A 20,270-nucleotide genomic window follows, 5' to 3' on the forward strand; every position below is an offset into this window, starting at 1 on the left:
ACAAACAGCGCGAGCAGCCTCTGGGTGAAGCACACTCGGGCAAATTGATAATAGTAATTATAGGAAGCCCACTCGCCTCGCGCCCCCTCCCCTCCCCTCCGGGGCTCGTCCAGGCACTGTGCCCCCCCCGCCCCCAGATCGAGAGTTCCCACTCCTCGCAGCCATAAGAAATATAAGCCTCTTTGGACACTGCCTCCCCCCCCCGCCCCCCGCACCATCACTTGGACAATATTTACTTAAGTATTTCCCCCCACCTCGCTCACACACACGCTCCCCCACGCTAGCGCCCTTAAATAGTTCCAGCAGAAAAAAAAAATTTTTTTTTTTCCCCTTCAAGAAAGGAAAGAGAAAGTCCAACCACTACGGCAGTACTTTTAAGCTCTACTTGAAGGATCGTATCCTTTCTGGCTTCGAAACTTTTGTACCTAAAAATCGAGAGAGGCGCTGCATTTTTTTTTTTTTTTTTTCTTCACATTGATACCCAATTGTCTCACTGCCATTTTTTTGGAAAAGAATATTTTTTTTTTTTTTTTTTTTTTTTTTTTTTCAGTTGAAACTGTCAAAACTTGGAGAAGGGGAACCGCGGAGGCAGGCAGGAGAGGAGAGTCCTGAAACCCGGTGGAGGTTGGGAAGATGCTGTGCCTCGAGGATTAGTTTAAACAGGGGGCTATAAAAGATGTAACAGATGCAAACTGTAACGCAGGGCCATTAACCCCTTCCCTGCCGCCGAGCACGCTCGGCCCCCACGCCCCGCACCTATTGTCTCGGGTGCTAGAAGCTGCGGAAAACCTGGAAAGTGAGTATCAGTTTCCACGCGTTGCTGAGAGGGTGGGGGTGGGGGGCCGAGAGAAGGGGAAGTGGGGTTTTAGAAAGCACCTTGAATTTACCTAGGCACACACAGCAGGAGACTTTTAAGTTTGACACATTTTTAAAAAATCTTTTTCTCTTTGCCTGTTCTATTGACTTTAGATTGTTGGGGAAAAATCTTGAAATAAAGAAATGGTCACACAAGTGTCTGGGATGAAACAGCTGGCCTGTCTGTATTCAGGCTGAGACTTGCACACGACTGCATATAAATATATGTTTAATAAAGTAAGTTGGTAGTTTTATGAGCGTGTGTGTGTGAGAGAGGGAGAGAGGGCATTCGTGCTGTAAACTTTATCTCTGGCTGTTATTCTAACTCTGGAGTAAGTAATCTAGCCCTCATCATTGCAGGGGGAGCATGTAAAATGTAGAAGTAGGTGGGAGATAAACACATTTGTGTGTGTGGGGCTCGCCAGTGTGCATAGGAACTCCTGTCTCTCCCTTGACTTTCCAGCGCCATAGTCTGGGATGGGTTCTGAGTGTGTATTTCTCCTATGAAATCCACGTCTACAATTTAAAATATCATTTCAAAAGTTATCCTAATTTAAAACCCTGATATCCTGACAGCAGTTTTCTTCCCAGCTGTAGTGACCCCCCCACACACACACTTTGGTAAACGACTCAAGTTCCATGAGGACTTTCACTTCTTTATTTATAATCACAGAAGTGAGGTGTTACTTCACACACATATATACACAAAGAATGAAATAAAGAAATGAAACTCGCTAAGCAGACAAAAACAGGCAACTTTCTGCTTAGAAAACAGCCTGCTCCGGTGGGAGAGGATGGGCTGCTGTGTCTAAGAGAAAGACTTACCCCCAGATTTGGTGGGTCTGTAGCTATCGAGTTTTATAATTATTAACAGGTATTTGCCAAGTTTTAATGGCTGGATATAATGAATAGGAACTAGATGCGAAAATGGAGCAGAAGCTCTCCCTTGATGAGTTTTTATTCCAGCATACAGTTCTCAATAAAACTTTTCCCAGATTGGGTAGCAAAAGCACCTTTGGTTACCTGAGTGGACAGGTACAGGGCACGTTATTTGGGAGAGGAAAAAAGGGAGAGAAAGGGAAGGAGAAAGCGTGAGGGAGCAGGAGAAAGCGAGGAAGCCACTCTTGGGAAAAGCATGCCGTACAGAGCTAAACCCACCTGAAATTCCTCCCCGCAGCCGCCCCTTCTCACGCCAGGCTCACATCCCCACGCGAAATGAGAAAATTAGAAAAGGAGGACGGGGGCCGAGCACACCAAAACAGGGTAAAAAGAGAAAAAAAGGGGGAAAAAACCTACCTGCGAAGTCTTGTTTGTAGTTTTGGCCAGAAATGGTGAGAAGAAAAAGCATGAAGAAGCCGCGAAGTGTGGGGGAGAAAAAGGTGGAAGCGAAGAAACAGCTCCGGGAGCAAACTGTGCAAAACCTCACCAAGAGTGTCGGGAGGCAGGACCGTTATTCCTGCGGAGCAGGTTAGAACTGATCTCTTTCGGCCACTCCAGGAAACAAACCTGGGGACGGACTGACGTGTTACGCCTCTTCTAATGACATTTTTTTCTTTTTCTTTTCTGTAGGAGAGACCCTGAAACACGCGCCACCTATCTTTGTGGGGAGGGATAATTGAAGCGCCCTGAGCGTGAGCATCATGTGAAAACGTGATCGCCAAGTTTCTCTCTGGGAAAGGATCTGGGATAGATTATACCTTGAAGTCTCCGCAAACGCTTTAGTGGAAGAAATGAAATTCCACCTCCCTCCCTTCCTCTCTCCCTCCCTCTCGCCTCTCTCCCTCCCTCCCTTCTCCACGCCCCCCCCCCCCCCCCCCCCCCCCGTCAAGCCTCCTGGCATCATTATCCTCATCGCTAAACCCTCAGAGTACAGGGCGGAAAACGGTGCACACCATTCACAGAACTGGAGGACTCGAAGGGGCGAAAGTTAAAGGCAAAGATCCCGGGTCCTCATTCTCGCTGTCTTCTTACACAGCTGTGTCTAACGACCAGATTTGAGATGCACATCAAGTTGCGTGGCTATCTCAGCACGGCTTCTGGAACCCAATTCTTTGCTTTTGCTCCTGTTTATTATTATTATTTTTTTAGATGCTAGAGCCAGGGGAAAAAAAGCTAACATGTGAACTGTATTTTAGGGCATGTGTGTGTATGTGTGTGTGTATGTGTGTGTGTGTGTGCGCGCGCGCGCGCGTGATAAATTTCTGGATTGAATCCCGATATTAGAAAGTACTTTGGCATTTTAATAAAGGGTCTCTAAGTAAATTAGAGCTCTGGGCTGGATCTCTGGATCTCCCTACATCTCACGGAGACCTCCCTGCAAAGTGAAGGAGTCTGTACCGGGAGACAGAAGCAAAAGCGAGGAAGGCCATGGAGAACTTAGCAGGGAAGGCGGAGAGCACGATATTAAACGGCATGGGGTCTAAGTTTTGGAGTATATTTTTTTGATATTGCAATTAAAGTAAAATTAAAAAGAAAAGACTCCACCTTTGCTCTGAAGGGATTGGTTATGCAAATATGGAAGGGATTTCCTGGAGAATACAGCTTTCTACTGTATGGTTAATTAAATAATCACTCAAAAGCTTCCAACGTGACGCTTCTGTCGTAATCCAATCAGGTTACATAGGTCCTAAACAAGAAAGATATTTTCCACATCTGGAAGTCAGCAATGTAGCAAGCACTGCACATTATTAACCAATTCAGAGCCCACTTCCCAGGGGAATTTTTTTTGAAGTTTAAGTGTTCTTAACCAATGCTCTGCTGTTTTGTTAATCAAAAAGCTGGTTTACACTGCACATAATTGGAACTAATATAGAAGTAAATAAAGACAGCCAAATTTGAGGATGCTGAGCACAGGCATTTATCGGAAAAGGAAGAGATCTCTTAGCCTCTGATGGTTCAGGCTCAATTTCTTAAAGTACTGTGAGGCCTTTTTTCTTTTCTTTTCTTTTCTTTTCTTTTTCTAAAGAGTGAAAGTGTTTGAGAACCTCAGAGCACGAATAAACTTCCAGTCCACAGCCTTTGAGATCTCTTGGAAAGGTAGAGGTGCAGGTAAGAAGAGGGACCGAAATCCTGCCTCGGACCAATTTTTTGGCTTTATCTTGTAAAATATGTTGCAGCCCCCTATTTTTAGTGTGAAGAAGTCTGAAACAAATAATACCCTGATCCAACACTAGACTTTTACTTACATTAAGATAAACTGCTTTGAACTGTGCTTTGAATGTGTGCCTAAAGCAAGACTTTGAATGCAAGAGTCACTGGCAATTGCATTCAAAACAGGGAAAAGCCACCACATGGGTTGCCACATTCACAGTCCCAGAGGTACAGGGTCTTTGTATTTTGTGTGTTTATTTTCGGGGGGGGGGGATAGTCACCAAGCATGACCACAGCTTGTTTTAGGATGCAAGAAAGTAGATTTTCACAGTTGGTTACACACTCACCCCTTTCCTAATTTGAGTATTTATTACAGTGAGAACTGGTGGAAAATTAATCTTTTGCCCACTCCCATCATAGATAAAGTATCTCTAGAAGATCTATAGGTACCAGAGATCTCTAGGGACTAGAGATCTTCAACCTGAAAATATTAATAAAAGTAAAGACCTCCAATGTGGCTCAGTTACATTTTAGTGTTATATTTTACATTGCTTTTGCTATTAAATATCTACCCTGAATATATGTATGACTTGTCAAATTCCTACTCTGAGATTTATCACCCTTGTTCATGTTCTTTTTTTGTGCTGTTGTTTTTTTTTTTTTTTTTTTTAATTAAAAAGATGAGTTAAGCTTCTTGAGTTTTCTTTCCAGGCACCCCCCCCCCTTCCCCAGTCCTGGGAAGGAACCCAGGGTAGGGTTTCAGGCAGGGCTCCTATTCAGCTCCCAGGTAGCCACTGGGGGTTCACAGCCCGGATGCAAATTCACAGGTGTTACCACAGGTCAGAGCATCCACTTCAGTAGCAAGCAGAGCACCAGGCTTTATTATTATGCTAGATGTCCTGCTATTTGGATCAAACTTAAAGAAAATGCGATGAAGTATTGCCATTAAAAACACCCAATCATCTGATTACCCAGGCTGCAGCACGGTTCAAGGGGCAGAGGGCACCCCCAACATGTAGCATTGGGAGTTCTGACCAGCGAGTATTTGGTGTGGGCTCTTTTTTCTTTCTTTCTTTCTTTCTTTTCTTTTTTTCTTTTTAAAGCCATTTAGAGTTAAAAAAAAAAAAAAAAGTTCCCCTCCAGGTGGATGTTTGGGAGAGGCCTCCGCGCAGGCTGAATGCAGGGCTGGGTCGCCCACTGTCCCTACCCGGCACGCCCCTCTCCCAGCGAGTGACTTTGAGGGTTCCCACAAACGCTGAGCAGGCAGTGGGGTAGGAGCAAGCCGGAATATAAATCTGCTCGAAACACTCCCTCAGTCTGAGGGCCGGGTCCGGGACCATGGGGATCGTGGGATCCTCGGAATGCAGGAGCGCGGGACTCGGGAAAAGTCAAGAGGACGAGGGGCTACTACCAGCTTTCGGCTTCTCACACAGCAAAACAAGTCCTTGCAATGAATCGCTCCTTTCTTGTCTGTCTTCCCCATTAATAATCCACTTCGAGATAAGCGCAGAGGAAGGGGATTAAAACAACAGATACACACAAACGCGCAGTAATATTGCAATCGACTTTGAAGGGGAAAAACAATTCTTTCGGATTTCCTTGGGCGGAACAAACTGCATGTCTCCAGGATCCCCTCCAACCCAAGCAGGGCGCGAAGGGTGCATTTTTGTTTCTCAGTCCCCTGCAGCCAGGACCTGGGGTCTGTCCCCCCATTCACCTCTCAGTCTGTCAATTTCCTCAACTTTCACAGCCCCCTCCCCCAGCGCCTCACTCCCCTCGCCGGCCCAGATGCCCGCAGAGGTACGCTGCTTCTGCCCTTGAACACACAGGCTGCAGAAGGAATTCGAATTTGGCCACTGCTAATGACTTTTTTAAAAAGCAAACTCTGTTTATTTTGTACCATGTGGAGAAAATTTTTTAAAAAAATCCATTCTCATTTTGAGACGGAATTGCTCTTTCATCCAGAGAAATTATTTCGACCCTGTGTTGTTACGCAGGAGGAGGTGGGCAACTTCTCCTGGAGTTGCAAGCAAAGGGTGCTGAGGGGACCCCAGGATTGGGTGTGTGTGGAGGGCGTGGGGGACGGCAGGGGTCCAAGTCAAGCCAAACGGTCTTCTCACGTGCAAACTCGCAATCCAATCCATTCAGAGTTGAGCTTAGGATAGGAGGGGAAAGACTACTAAAAAAAAATCGGGAGCATCTCTCCGAGAAGCCCTTGCAAACAAAACCAAAACAGGACCAGAGAACCTCAGCTCGTCCTTCACATCCCTGCTGCGAGGCCCGCGGGCTGTGGAATCTCACACGTCACCTGGCCCCAGCAGGGCAGCCCGCTGAGGGCTTTCTTTCCTTTTATTTTTTGAAGTAAAGGATGCATCTCGGCTTCAGGGCTTTTGCCAACATCTACACTGACAGGAACCAGCAAACTTCAGGACCCAAATGAGCATCTTAATTTATTGATGCAAAACAGGTCTGCTCGCTGTCCCCGTCCCCGGCGCGCTCTGCCCACCGCCCCCGCCCCGGCTTCGGTCCCCAGGCGGCCGGGCGGCGGAGCACGTGCAGGGGTGGCCTCGCCCGCACCGAGCCCGCGACCCCCGCCCGCGCCGGTCAGCTGACCCCGCCCGCCGCCCGTTTCCGGTCCCCGGGGTCCGGGACTCGGCTCCGGAGAGCAGCCGGGCCGGCCGGGAGGTGATGCAGGGGTCTGATTATCATGAGAAAGGCTGCGCCTGGAAAAGCCTCCTCCACGCGACTGTCAATCTCACTGAGGCGGGGAGGGGGACGGCAGGGACCCCTAGGAGTCCGCAGAAAACTTGGAGTAAGTTGGACGCGACGCAGGCCCGAGGAGGTGGCTTTCGCTTCAACTTGGAAGGCTGGGGCGGTACCGGTGCGGACGCCAGCAGCCTCGCCTGGGATTTGAAAACCAAAAATCTGCCTCCTCCCCGCCTCCCTCTGGCCCGGCTTTCAGCCGTCCCTGCCCTTTATCCGCGTTTTCCTGACATCCTCTCCTGGTTGCGTTTCCTGCGTTTGCTTCTTTCTGCATCTCTTTTGCAATCTCTTGTTTTCTTTCTTAACATCCCCTCCTGTCCCTCGCAGTGATTCTTTCTGTGGCTCCTTTATGCGTCCAGATTTATCATTTTGTTTTGAAAACACGATGTTTAATATGCAATTAATCTACCAGCAGGAGGGCAAGGACACCCTGACTAAAATAACTCCCGGGATCTCTGAGACTCCAAGTTCACCAGGTGTCAGTGAAAAGTCAGACAATAATAATGCGAATAAATCAGTATCTCAGTGATCGCAACGGCTTATTCTAAATTATTGTATCAGCTCAGACTCATAATTTTTTAAAAAGTAATATTCTTGGGAAAAATGAATAATACTTGGCACAGGGAGATTCTTTAGAATCTAAGGCACTGTGCACGTTTTTCTTGCTTGTAGTGATGAATACTTCTCAGAAATTAAAATAGGCAATTTAAAAAAACCGAATTGTGCTTTTTTTTTTTTTTTTTTACTGATTATTTGGAAAATGGAAAAATCTGCCAAAGCATTCCTTCTTCCCCTCAACAAAGCTCGATCAATTCAGATAAAACATCACGTTCTGTGGTTGTACACTGCTAAAAGAATCCAGAACTTGAGTAGTTGGGTTGTTTTCTTGTCTGATACCTAGCAGGTGAGTGAATGCCAGACTTCATAGGAATGTGGGTGGGATAAAATTTTCATTATTGTGAAAATTGCTGTTCTTTCCTATGCTTTAGGTACATGTATGATTCTCTTATAAAATTCAGAGTTTCCACTTGTTTACAATTTGTTTACCTCGTAGAAGTTTTAAAACTTGTTAGAAGTCAATTGAACATGTACATGAAGCCCTATTTAGGCCAAGAAAAATAAAGATGCATTATAAAGAGGTCTTTTAAGCTTCATAATTATTAATTGACATTTTATGATGAATAATTAATCATTTGAATAATTTTGGTATCTCTGATCTGAACACATATTTGCATATCTAATGCTTGATTTTTAAATGTGTGTGTTTTTTTTTAAATTCACTCTCTTAGGACAAAGAAACAAAGTAACATATTAACATAACATTTCTTGGCTACATTTGTAAAAGTTTATTTAGCTGTTATATTCTTTCTACATATCTGTAAAACTTCTTAACAATTTGTATCATTTATGTAGCTCTATATTTAAACATGTAGAAGAATTACAATTAATTAGAGAAAAACAATACTGTGTAATTCTTCGCAGTTCTGCACATGCGCACTAATTATGCACCATGTCTTACTGGGTTTTGGTCATTGTACTTTTTGGCCTTGTCTTCCTTACACAGGCCTAAAAGTAAAATATTGAGACAACAGACAAATAATTCAGGCCTGGCATTTAGGATAATTTTTCCATCTTTTACTTGTTAATGCGTTGACTTAAGTTATTTAAGAATGATTAAGCGAGCATGTCCCTGGTATTTCTGTACTCCTGTGTCAATTCAAGGCTAAAGCATCCATTTTGAATACTAGCCCTGCAGATTCCTACCTTTGTGAGTGCAGGCAATGTACTCTAAGCTTATTCCTTCATATACAATGTGGATGCACTAATAGTGCCCGTTTCTTAGGAGTTTATTAAAGTGAAATGAAGTAATGCATGGAACTTCACTAGACTGCAGTTTCATTATTATAATGAAAGGTTGAACAGATAACATAGAACATTCAGATCAACTAAAGAGAGTATAAATTAATTTTGACTGTTAATAACAACTATTGACATACTAGTACCATCCGTTTCCTTAAGTTGGAAAATGAGTGTTGTGTCGCTAAGTGACAAAACAGGATGGGAACATCCTGGGATTTATGGCTGGTTTACTTTTATTTTTATTTTTATTTTTATTTTTTAAGGACTGTTCAAAGAGTGTGTAGTTGCAGATGTATATATACAGTGTTTCCTTTCAGTTGGTTCAGCAGTTAATTTATTGTGTCCAATATGGTCATAATTTGGTTATAAATAACAGAGCCTTTTGAAAAGAAGTTTGGTCCAAATGTATGAGCTTGAAGTTTCCCGTGTTCTTTAATTACATGTTGTCGTTGCGTGTAAGGGTTAAATTACAGAATCTCAGAAGCCCTCTTGAGTAAGACTTGTGAAAGAAAGGACAAACTTACAAATTCAGACACCAGGAATGTGGCTGTCAGAGTATTTGTTACTCTGAGACCATTCCGAAAGAGCTGAACATTTCCTTTTGGGATTGCAACTATCCTGGGGTCTGTGCTGAAAACCAGTTCATGAAGTGGAAGATGCAATTCTCCAGCCCCTTAAATGTCCATGAGGCCAGATTTTCTTTTTGATGAAAAAGTAAAAAATCAATGTAAATTCTGGAGGGGGGGCAGCTGCTGCAATATTTTATCTGAACACTGATGGCTTTTTTGTTGCTCTTTTCTTCTAGACTCCTCAAAGCACTTACATCTCTTTGTAGTTCTTTAAGGGGTCACTTAATTATTTCTTTTCTCAGAGGACTCATCCCATGTTCCTTGTAGGTCAAAACTACCCAACGGGCTATTTGGACATCAGCTGACGGTATCAGGAGTGAACTGTACAGTTTTCTTTGCTCCTGGAAAGGGGGTCAGGAATGGTTTGCACCTACAACTTGTCTAATTACCTGGAATGAAATTCATACAGCTCTGAGGTCTTAATGTTCCTTACTCTGTTAAAAGGTCAACATTATAAACCAGACACGGAGGCACGCACCTGTACTAGTTACTCAGGAGGCTGAGGCAGGGGAATCTCATGTGGTAAGCCAGCCTGGGCAACTTACCCAGACCCTATTTCAAAATGAAATAATAATAATAATAATAATAATAATAATAATAGCTATAAAATGATATAAAGTGCTGGGGATGTAGCTCAGCACTCCCTTGGTTCAGTCCCCAGTACCATAAAACCAAAAACATAAAAGAGTAAAAATTACAAACTTTGTACTGTACTTAGTTCTAATTTTGTGAATTATCATCGTTTCTATGGTAATTATAACTATAAAATGATAATAGCTAAGAAATAAGCCTGCATCCCTAAGCTCAGTGCAATGTCAAATACATTCAGATATTTGACACAGATCTGAAGTAGTCACAACCAGGCCCATGTTAGAGCAGGAGACTGTGGTCTAGGGGGATTCAGTGACTTTTCTCAGAACCCCAGCGTCGGTTCTTTGTAAGCTTTGGATTTGATGAGATCGCCGCCCCCACCCCCTGCCCCATGGCCAGTACTGTGTTCGCATGACATCCACCACCTTCCTACATCGCAAGCATCCTTCTGAACAGTTTATGTTGTCTGCTCTGCACACGGCTCCGTGCCCCTCTGACAATCTTCCTGGATACTGTGGTTGGCCACCATTTTGCTTATATGGCTTATTTTACCTTTTGGACCAACCTTTAGGCTCAGTTTTCCAGTTCTCATATTGGCTTACGTTCTCAAATGCTTTTGCTGGTTTTGGTGCCTCTGGCTTCCCAGATAAAGAGTGTTTACTGGACCAGTCTCTTTTCCGAGTACCCCCACTCAGGAAAAGCTCCAGTGGGTGGCCCTTGCTAGACTACCCCAGGTCCAGCAATAGACCTAAGTTAGTGATGACGCTCCACCATCCATGTCCAGAATCGTTGTGAGTTCTTACGTATTTCTTTCAGCACTCTTGACTGGAAATTGAACACTGCGTTTGACAGGAAGTTTTTATATGGTCAGTGTCAGCATATTATAACAGCAAGTACATAGATTTTGGAGTTGTTTGAACTAGATTTGAATTCCTGTATTGAGGATACATCATTTAACCCCTGTGAAATTCATTTTAAAAGCGAGCAAAAAATTCCTAAGATTCAAACTAGCTGTGGTGGGAAAAATGACTGTATAGCTAAAATGTCTGGCATAAGGTAGCCATATCAATAAATAATGATTTCTACTCATGAATCACCTGCAAGATATATGAAGTTAAATTATAGAAGACAAGAGTGGATACTACATGTTTTTTGCATGAGGTTTATGTGATTTTATCATTTATAATGACTTTATTATAATTTTTAAATTGTTTCAATGATCTAAAGATTTTATAAGGATTTAACTTGTTCTTGCATTATATAAAATTTTTACTGATAATAAAGTGGAAATGTAATAGACAGTTTCTTTGTAGTAAAAAGATTGAGTGCTGCCATTAACAGCAATGATAACTAAATGAATAAATGTTCTTAAAATTTGATTATATTTTTCATACTTCCCTTTACAATGATAAGAAAATATTTTTTCCACTTAATCCTCCTCATATGTCCTGCCTTTGGAGGAATAACTCTTCTTTTCAGCCAACTAGAATGGTTACATAATGCCAAAGATTTTCCTTGTTTAAGGTAGAAAGGGGGTCTTAATACTGTGAGTCCTCTTAGTACTCTTGCCAGAACTTCAGAGGCTAGTTAGGGAAGGATAGAGGAGATAAACTAGCACTGGAAAATCTGCCTGTATTATCTTTTTTTTCTGTTCCCCAGGTGAAGTGCTGAAACATCTGCTTTGAAAACGTAAAGAACCAAAACATCGACAACAACGAAAGGATGAGTCTCTGTGTGCAGCTCAGACATTGCTTCTCTGTCCCAGCTGCAAATCTGGGGGTAGGGTTGTGTCAGCAGGCCCTGGCATGATCTACTGTGTATGTGACTTTTCTACCCTATGCCCTAGAAAGGAGAGTGTCAGGGGAGGACTGGGATATGGACACAGGGAGCATATTGTTCCAATGGTTCTGCTAGAGTGCAAACCAGGCTTCTTTCTCACTCTCTGGAACTAACTTTGCTACACATGCAAAAAAAATATCTGTTCCTATTAGGTTTTTCCCTGGCCATTGTGGAACCATAAGTATGGCCCCTGTGGCAAAGGGGTAATTTTTCTGGGTTGAGAGAAGTTGGCTTACCTATTGTTCTTGGCACACAGCTAGCACCCTTCTACACAAGAGGGACAGAAAAAAGCCGAAAGTTCACAGGAATACTTGGCCATTTAAAACAAGTAAGCAGAAGCAAAACCCCATTCATTTAAAGCATAATTTATCTATCTGCTAAGTATTTGGACTTTCAATTTAGAGGAATCATTGCTGCTGTGAGACACAGTCTTATCTACTGTAATTTAATAAGATATTTAAAAATTACTTTTAATAGTTTTTCCTTAGCAGTTCTGTAAAGGTAATCTGCATTGAAATTTTGCTTCTACTGGGAAGAATTCTCAGACGGTGGTAGAACATGCTCAGGGTTAGATGAAATGTACTCTGAATGTGTTTGCAGTCACAGTGGACTTTGAATTTGGGACAAAGTACTGTCATACTTTTATTATAATAAGGCAAGTCACCATCACTTGGAAATATTTAAGCAATTGCTTCATGTAGGATCTCCAGATAGGAATTTATTTAGGTGAAGTGAACTATCACTGATGTATCTTTTACAAGCCCCTGGAGTGCTGCCAGGGGCTTAAATATTTATATAATAAATATTTGTTGTTTGGGAAATCTGTCATTCGTTAAGAAGCTTTGGAGGGGTATAAACTGATCTGCTATTTCAAATGTAGAGCTGGAGAAAAGAGTGAAGACAGACAGGACAGACAGGGGTAGTGGGCATAGACTGTGCATATAGACCTGAACCATCTCCTCTTCACAGACGAGATCGGGCGCGTTCAGGGTGGTATGGCCGTAGACTCCTCTTCACAGAGTTGTTAACTCAATTACACAATTTAACACGCACTCTTTGCTGTCCTTGTGTGGCACTTTTGCACACAGCCTAAAGAAAATACCCACACTGAAGGAGCAATGCAGAATTGTGTGCCTATATTTGTCTTACTCAAAATGACTCTGATGAGCCCTTTTGTGGTTGATTTTTAAGTAAGTATATGAAAATTTAATAAGAATTTTTCCCTACAAAAAGCAAAGAGATCATAAAAAGAGAATGGTGTGTAGTAGTAAAGGTAAGGTTTGCTTAGGAAGACAAGTATGAAGAAGAAATTTAGGACAAATGAGCTTCCCCCACTTCAAAACCACATAATAGCCAAAGAAGGAAAACAACAATATGAAGATTTGTTCTGTTTTGCCTTTTAAAAGTAAATGGATAGGCTTCAGTAGTCAGGGGACTGGGTGGATTTCCTGCTAGTGGCTGCATTTTCATGCAGAATTATAGCAACTGGTTGCTCAAAGGTTAAGCTAAGGGGGAATGATTGAGTCCTGTTTAAAATAATTTCTCTGATACCCCTCCTTCCCTCTTCTTGCTTTGCCTCTGCTTCAGGCCCCATTTCTCATGATCCTTCCTTCTTCTTACCTTTCTTTCGATATTCTCCATTCAGACTAAAATCTAGCTTCTGAGTGAGGCTTAGCCAGAACACTAGCTTAGCTTCTAAACAGTAAGAGATGACTCTAGAATTTGAAATTCCCACCATGTTTGAGAAAACTGCTTGGGGAAAACAGAATGACTACCTGGAATAATACTGTGATGAAACCCTTAGTGCTACTGCTGTTTGTCTGGTTTCCAGTGTAAAACATACACGAGGGCGGCTGAGGAAGTGTCTGATGAATGCATGACGCAAGGAATGAATGAGTGAACACACAGATACCATGTAAAATCCAGACCGAAGATAACAGATACTATTCTATGTGGCAAGTAAAGGTTAAACTATGTTCATGTAGGTGCAAAAATCACCTGTAGCAGCAAACAGAATTCTGTATTAGCTTTGCATCCTGGGTATGATATTTTATTTCTAAAATGAAATACCTAAATCACTTACAAAGCAATACAGATATAACGGTCCCTCATTCGCTCACTTGCAAAGGAAATTTTCAATACAAATAAAGTCATACATATTTATACTAGGGTAATTCAAAATAACTTCCTCGCATAAGCACTGCTACGTTCAAATAAAATCTTGCCAACACTTCTGAGTACATTGCTTTAAGGAAAAAAAAATGCTCCCCATAGCGTCCGAACTATTTAAAAATCTCACCAGCTTCTTCCACATACATCAGTTATCTTTCTTTAAATCACTGACAAGAATTTAAAAACTGCTTCATCAGAACAACTGTTACCCTTTCTCCTACTCTAGTTAGAACCTGATCTTCTAAAAGGACCATATTTACAGCTTCTTTTGAAATTTTGAAACCATTTGGCTGTTATGTTTTTGCTACATTTTCTTTTCCTGATTTAATTACTGGGGACATTTGCATGAAAACAGGAGGATGGGGACAGAAGATATTTTTCTTATGAGTTCATCTGTTTCTAACACTTTTTCCCCACCTGAGATCAGTATTTGTTTTATTATGGCTGGGAAGCTAGGAGAAGAGTGGACTTGATTTAAACATTTGGGGGAGGTAAAAAAAAAAAAAAAAAAAGACCAGAGATGGGGGACTCCAGAAGCTGAGGGATTAGTGGATGGTATGCTAATGGTTTTTCTACCAAGTGATTTATCAAGCAGATTTTCAGTGACATATGCTATTATCAACCAGATTTTCAGTGACTTATGCTATTTCCATCGAAAGGGTTAAAACAGCAGGGACCTATGCAAAGCTAGTGGACTGATACTTCTTTAAGAAAATCATATTGGGGCAGTTACTGTTCTGTTGTAGGTCTTGGCAGTCATTAGAGAAGACAGTGAAGGAGACAAGTTGAAATCATGTGTGAACTCTAGAGATGGCCAGAGAATTGCAAAGGAGATAAAGTAAAATGCCCTCCAAATGCTGACCACCTAGCAAATGCTTACAATTTTTCATCAGGGGAATCAGAGAAAATTATCAGGATGAATTCTGAACAGCTTCACTTGGAGTTTCAAGAGCAAGGAGCAATTCACACATTCAAAGCAGGAATCATGAGATTTTCTTCTCACTTCCTGCCGTATACTCCAGCTGGTGGAACAGCTCCACTCTCCCCCAGGCAGTCTGCTGAGCCTGGACTCTGGGTTTATCTTGACTGTCCTCTTTTCTTCCACCTCCACTCACTAATGGTCTTATTTCTGCCATTTCTTCAAATACTTGCGGTCCTCCGCACTTACATGCCTATCTTAGTTCAGGAATTTCTCATCTCTCTCTGAAGGCTGCTCTCACCTCCTAAGGGGTTTTCCTGCTTCCAGTCATCCTACACATCTGCTCTCCTCGCCATCGTCAGAATGCATCAGTGACATCAGTCTTACCTTTTACCGCGTCGCTGCTCAGAATAAAACCACTGGCGGGTATGACTCACATAGCTGGTGTGCATCTCAAAATCTTCTGCAGGGGAGCCCTAATATTTAAAAAGATCACTGAAAACAGTAGTATACCACCTTCAGTTTTACTTCCGTCTTAATATTTTGGATAAAATGAAAATCCAAGAAGTTGGGCCATGTTAATACTTCCTGTTCCCAGGGTTTGAGTGCCTAAGTGTGAAAAGTACAGTGCCAGTGTGATAAACTGCAAGCTCATATTTCTTCCCTCCCTCCTTTCCTCCCTCCTTCCTTCCTTCTTTCCCTCACTCTGTCCTTCCTTCCCTCCCTCCCTTCTTCCTTCCTTTCATCCTTCCTTATCTCCCTTTCCTCTTTCCCTCCCTCCCCCTTTCCCTCCTTCCCTCCCTTCCTCGTTCTTTTTCTTCCCTTCCTCCCTCCTTCCCTTCCTTCCCTTCCTTCCTTCCCTCCCCCATCCCTTCCTTCCCTCCCTCCCTCTGTCCTTCCTTTCTTCCTCCTTCTCATCCCCAACCCCTTTCACCAGGGATCAAGCCAGGGAATTGTGCTTGCTAAGCAAGTGCTCCACTAATAGGGTACACCTTCCACATCTAACCATAGGTTCTTTAACATACAGTGAAGTCCTTTGATGAAAAATTTTCTTCCGTTTCCTCCTCACCACCTTTCAATGATACATGCTCCTTTTGTAATTATTGTTTATATTTTCTCCCAAACAGTATTTTTCCAATACTGGACTTATGTTTTTACTCTATCTGGAATGTGCTGGCCTACTACCTTCAAGTGGCTGAATCTTCCCTTCTTTTTCCTCCTCCTCTTTCTCCTCCTCTCCCCTTCTTCCCCTTCCCTTTCTTCTTCTTCTTCTCCTTCTTTTTCTCCTCCTCCTCCTCCTTCTTCTTCTTCTACTTTTTCTTCTTCCTCTTCCTCTTCTCCTTCTTCTTTGTTTCTTTTTTTTTTTTGGTTTCTTTTTGTTCATTTGTTTTTTGAGACAAGGTCTTACTATGTAGGGGGCTGGGGATTTAGCTCAGTGGCAAAGCACCTGCCTGGCAAGCGCAAGGTTGTGAGTTCGGTTCCCAGTACTGGAGGGAAAACAAAACAAAACTATGTAGTCCAGGCTGGTGTTGACCTCACTGTAGAGTCCAACCTGGCCTCAAACTTGTGGCAATCATTCCGCCTCAGCTTTCTGAGTGCTGGGATTACAAGCATGTACTATCATACCCAGTTTGTTCTTTAACTCACCTCGTATATTATCTACTCCAGCAAGTTTAATGCTATATTTCTGTGTTCTTATAGCATTTAACACTTTGCACTGAAATTATTCCTTTATGTCTTCTCTCAACTATAATAGATTCAACCCTCTGTATTTGTGGATTCTGCATCCCTTGATCCAACCAACTCTGGATTGAAAAGATTTTGAAAAAAAACTTTTGTCTGTGCTAATATGTAAAGACTTTCTGTTCATTATTCCCTAAACAGGAGAGTGTAGTAACTATTTGTATTGTATCAAGTAAGAGAGAGAATTTAAAGAATATGGGAGGATGGGCACAGGCTCTAAGCAAATGTTATACCATTGTTATAAGGACAGGATCACCCCAAGAGTGTGGTACCAGCACAGGTCCTGGAACCAAGCTCCCATGAATGTCAAGGAGTGACTTCACCATTTCCATGTGGCTAGGGAAGGTGTCGTGTTGGTCTTTGTACTCACAAATTCTAGCAGGTGTCTTTTACCTTGTGGACTTTTGAGACACATTTTGAACTAAATATAAATGTAATGGTGCAGACTGATTTTCATCCCTGAACAAAGACTTCCACATGCATGTGTGTTCTCCTGACAGTGTGTCTGGCCACAGAAGGCATAACATTCCTCCACTTCATGCTAATAGGAGACCCAAAGGCTGGAAATATCTCAGTATAGTTTTGAATATCATGTATTTGGTTTAGCAATAATTTTTCAAAGTTATGAAAATAAAAATATCTCTCATGTGAAAAAGTTACCAATTTCTAAGCCTTTTCCTATGCATGATTTCCCTTGATCCTTACAACAAACTTTCAAGATTGACACATATTACTATGGCAAATTTGGAAACAGAAGAAATTAATATTTTGATGGAGAAGGACAAACTCATTTTGAAAATCCCAAGTACGTTTGAATATCACATCTCCAGGGAGTGTGATAAGGGGAAATATTCTTCTTATGTGACACATGAGGAAATAGGGTGCCAACAGGACTGGATTACATTCACCCAGGGCCAGTTAAGTAGAACTTTAGTCCTCAGGACCTGCTGTGCAAGCAAATTACATGTGAGTCCATTTTAGAAAGGAAATCTCTGTCTTAGGGGAGCTGATTTGTCGCCTGTCCTTGGTACATGAAGACACCAATAGGCTGAGAGCTGCTATAGTTTGGATCTTAAATATCATTCAAAGGCCCAGGTGCTAAGGGCTTCCCCCTTAGCCTGGATCTATGCGAGGTGAGGAGGCCTGGGGCCTCGTGGAAGGTGTCAGGTCATTAAGAGTGTGCCTTCAAAGGGCACTGGAGGCTCCTGGCCATCTCAGCCCCAAAGAATTAGTATGGACTGCAGCTTCTAAACTGTGAGTCAAATAAAGTTTTGTTTTGCTTTTGAGACAGGTTCAGCTAGTTTGCCCAGGTGGGATTCAAACTTGTAGTCCTCCTGCCTAGGTCTCCAAGTGTGGGATTACATGTGTGTGTTGCCATTTTCTCTATAATTTGATTATTTCAGGTATTTCATTATAGTGATGGAAAACAGATTAATATAATAGTGAAACTGGAAAATTAATTGGGGTTATTTGGGATAAGAGAGCAAGGACAGTAGGAACTGAAGTTTAAAAGTAATTTGTTCCTTTTTCCTAAATTAATACAATTTTTAGTCTTAAGTAAACATAATGACGCTGTTGGAATGTATATTATCTGTAATTTTTTTCAGATGATCTTCATCTAAAGAAAATATATAGCCTGGCAATTCTGTTATTGGGTTGTTCCTTCCAGGAAAAGGCTCTTTTGCATCTTACTACTCTGAATTTTGTAAAGCAAATTTAGCCATTATTTTTTGAGGGGAGAAAAACTTCACGAAAGTTAAAATTATAGGTAAAACATATTAAATATAACTCTTCTTTAACTCACTCGTGAAAGTCAATGATACAAAGTAAATTCTGAATACTATCTGAAGCAACCGCTGAATATGGATAGGTACACTTTTCCTTTCTAATCTCAAAAGCTGGTCAAGCAGTCCTTCAGAATGTTTCTATGCTTACCTGTTAAATATGCTAAAGTTAATACGAATATGCTGGTCAACGTGTCAGTGCTATTAGCCAATTCATAGATTCAAACATGTGATGGGGCAGTTCATTTCCCAAGCTAATGGATTATTTGGCAATTTCCATGTTTGCATCATACATTTGTTCATTCAGGAAATGCTAGTTAATTCCTACTATGTGCTAGCCATCATTCTGGGAACAAGAATAGAACCATGATCAAGACAGACTTGGCTCAGGCAGGCTACGGGGAAGCCAGGCTGCATGATGAATGCTCTGGGGAGTGTGGAAGGCAGGAGCTTCTCATCAAAGGTTAGCTGCAAACTAAGGAGAGCAGATCTTCCAAAGGCAGAGAAGGTCAGGTCGTTGAAACTCACAAGCTCCCACTGAAATTAGTTTAAATCACCTACGACACACTATAACCCTTCCAGCCTGGACTAAAGGCATGTTGGGACCTCAGAGGAGGCTGCAAGAGAGAGGGTAAGCCCAGGTCAGAGCTACCAGAGGGAGGTCAAATATAGTAGCTAAAAGGCTTTGGTGAACAAAGTTCTCAGAAGCCTGACCTCAACATCTGAAAGTTTGTTCCATGGGATCCTTTCTTGCCGGTCTGAAGCAGCACCTGTTACTTGCTGTGGGTCTGATCCTACCTTGGGTATAGCAGGATTTGCATCACTGCTGGGTCTCATGAAGAGCCTCTAGCCCTGATGGGAGGAGATCACACGCACTCAACAGATCACCAGAGAAACAGCCTCAAAGTGGGGTTTAGGCCAGAGCGCTTTTTAAGGTGGGTAGTACAGTAGATGAGATGAGCAGACCCGAAGGGATGGGGGTTGAGGGCTGCTCCTTTGGGGCGCAGTGGTGGCTGCATCTTCCCTCAGTGTCTGGCTCGTGCAGCAGTTTCTCTCCCTCCTGACCCGCCTTTTCCTGCCACCAGTGTTTGCATCTCAAGACTGTCTGTTATGTGCAACTATCGAATGTGACTTCTGTGTGCAACAAGAGCCATTAATAGCGCTTGGAAGTAACTTTTACTTTTTTGGGAGAATATTATTTTCAGTAACTGCCAGTTCATTAGAATATAGGGAAGGCTTGAGTTTTTGCTGAAAAAACATGATGCTTGAAATTAAAATAAACTTCAGTATTTTGATTTACTTATGGAATCTGGTGTTTGCACATTTTTTCTTTTTTCTTTTTGCTACTGGGAATTGAACTCAGGGCCATTGCATCAGGCTATATTCTTTTTTTTTTTTTTTTTTATTTTTTGGGGCCGGCTTTAGATAAGTTGCTACGTGGCCCAGGCTATGCCCAAACTTGCAATCCTCCTGCCTCACCCTCCCAGAGTACTGGGAATATGGGCATGTGCTAGCAAACCTGGTTGTACATTATTTTAAACCAAAATTAAAACAATTCACAAAAGAACTATGATGAACTATGTTCTCAGGTGCACTTGAAAAAAAAGCATTTCCAGGCCATGCAAACTTTAACTGGGCCACTTCCCACTGGAGCAAGTGATTTTGGCCAAGTTTGTTTAACTTCTATGGGCCTGAGTTTCTATATTTGAAAATTAAAGATAATAGCACCAACCTAATGGACCACAATTTGTGCAAAGTTGTGGACCCGAGTGCTTGTTAACTGTGAATAACTAATGCACATGTTGGTGTTTGTATTTAGATGCTCATATCATAAAAATTAAAATGTGCATATGTCCAAAAGCCCACTCATTCAGGGGAAAGAAATGAGAAATGGCAACAACAGAAAAGGGTCGGTGAAACTCTTGGCTTCTAACCAGTTGTTGTAGTTTGGGGTTTTGCAGAGGGGAACAATTTAATACAGGACACATAGTTTATGGAGTTATTTTATAAGTCATTCAAAGTATC

At 42.1% G+C, this 20,270-nt stretch overlaps 1 protein-coding gene and 1 long non-coding RNA gene across 4 annotated transcripts in view; one reads left to right on the forward strand and one right to left on the reverse strand.

The window, feature by feature from the left end:
* Window positions 1-2,251, reverse strand: part of Zeb2 (zinc finger E-box binding homeobox 2) — a gene marked incomplete in the record, with an annotated part of 125,387 nt that extends 123,136 nt beyond the window's left edge. The window contains 1 exon segment of the mRNA XM_005390788.2: window positions 2,152-2,251.
* Window positions 28-2,517, forward strand: LOC106149226. Of its 3 annotated transcripts, XR_001235261.1 has the most exons (5): window positions 28-53; window positions 551-796; window positions 970-1,092; window positions 2,033-2,322; window positions 2,425-2,517. It is a non-coding gene; the product is annotated as an uncharacterized LOC106149226 (long non-coding RNA). The 3 variants fall into 3 exon arrangements; XR_001235259.1 differs by lacking the exon at window positions 28-53 and having other exon boundaries at window positions 524-796; XR_001235260.1 differs by lacking the exons at window positions 28-53; window positions 970-1,092 and having other exon boundaries at window positions 524-796.
* The last annotated feature ends 17,753 nt before the right edge of the window (window positions 2,518-20,270 follow it).

Source organism: Chinchilla lanigera, unplaced genomic scaffold (genome assembly GCF_000276665.1).
Source record: "Chinchilla lanigera isolate Chin_1 unplaced genomic scaffold, ChiLan1.0 scaffold00039, whole genome shotgun sequence".
NCBI lineage: Eukaryota > Metazoa > Chordata > Mammalia > Rodentia > Chinchillidae > Chinchilla > Chinchilla lanigera.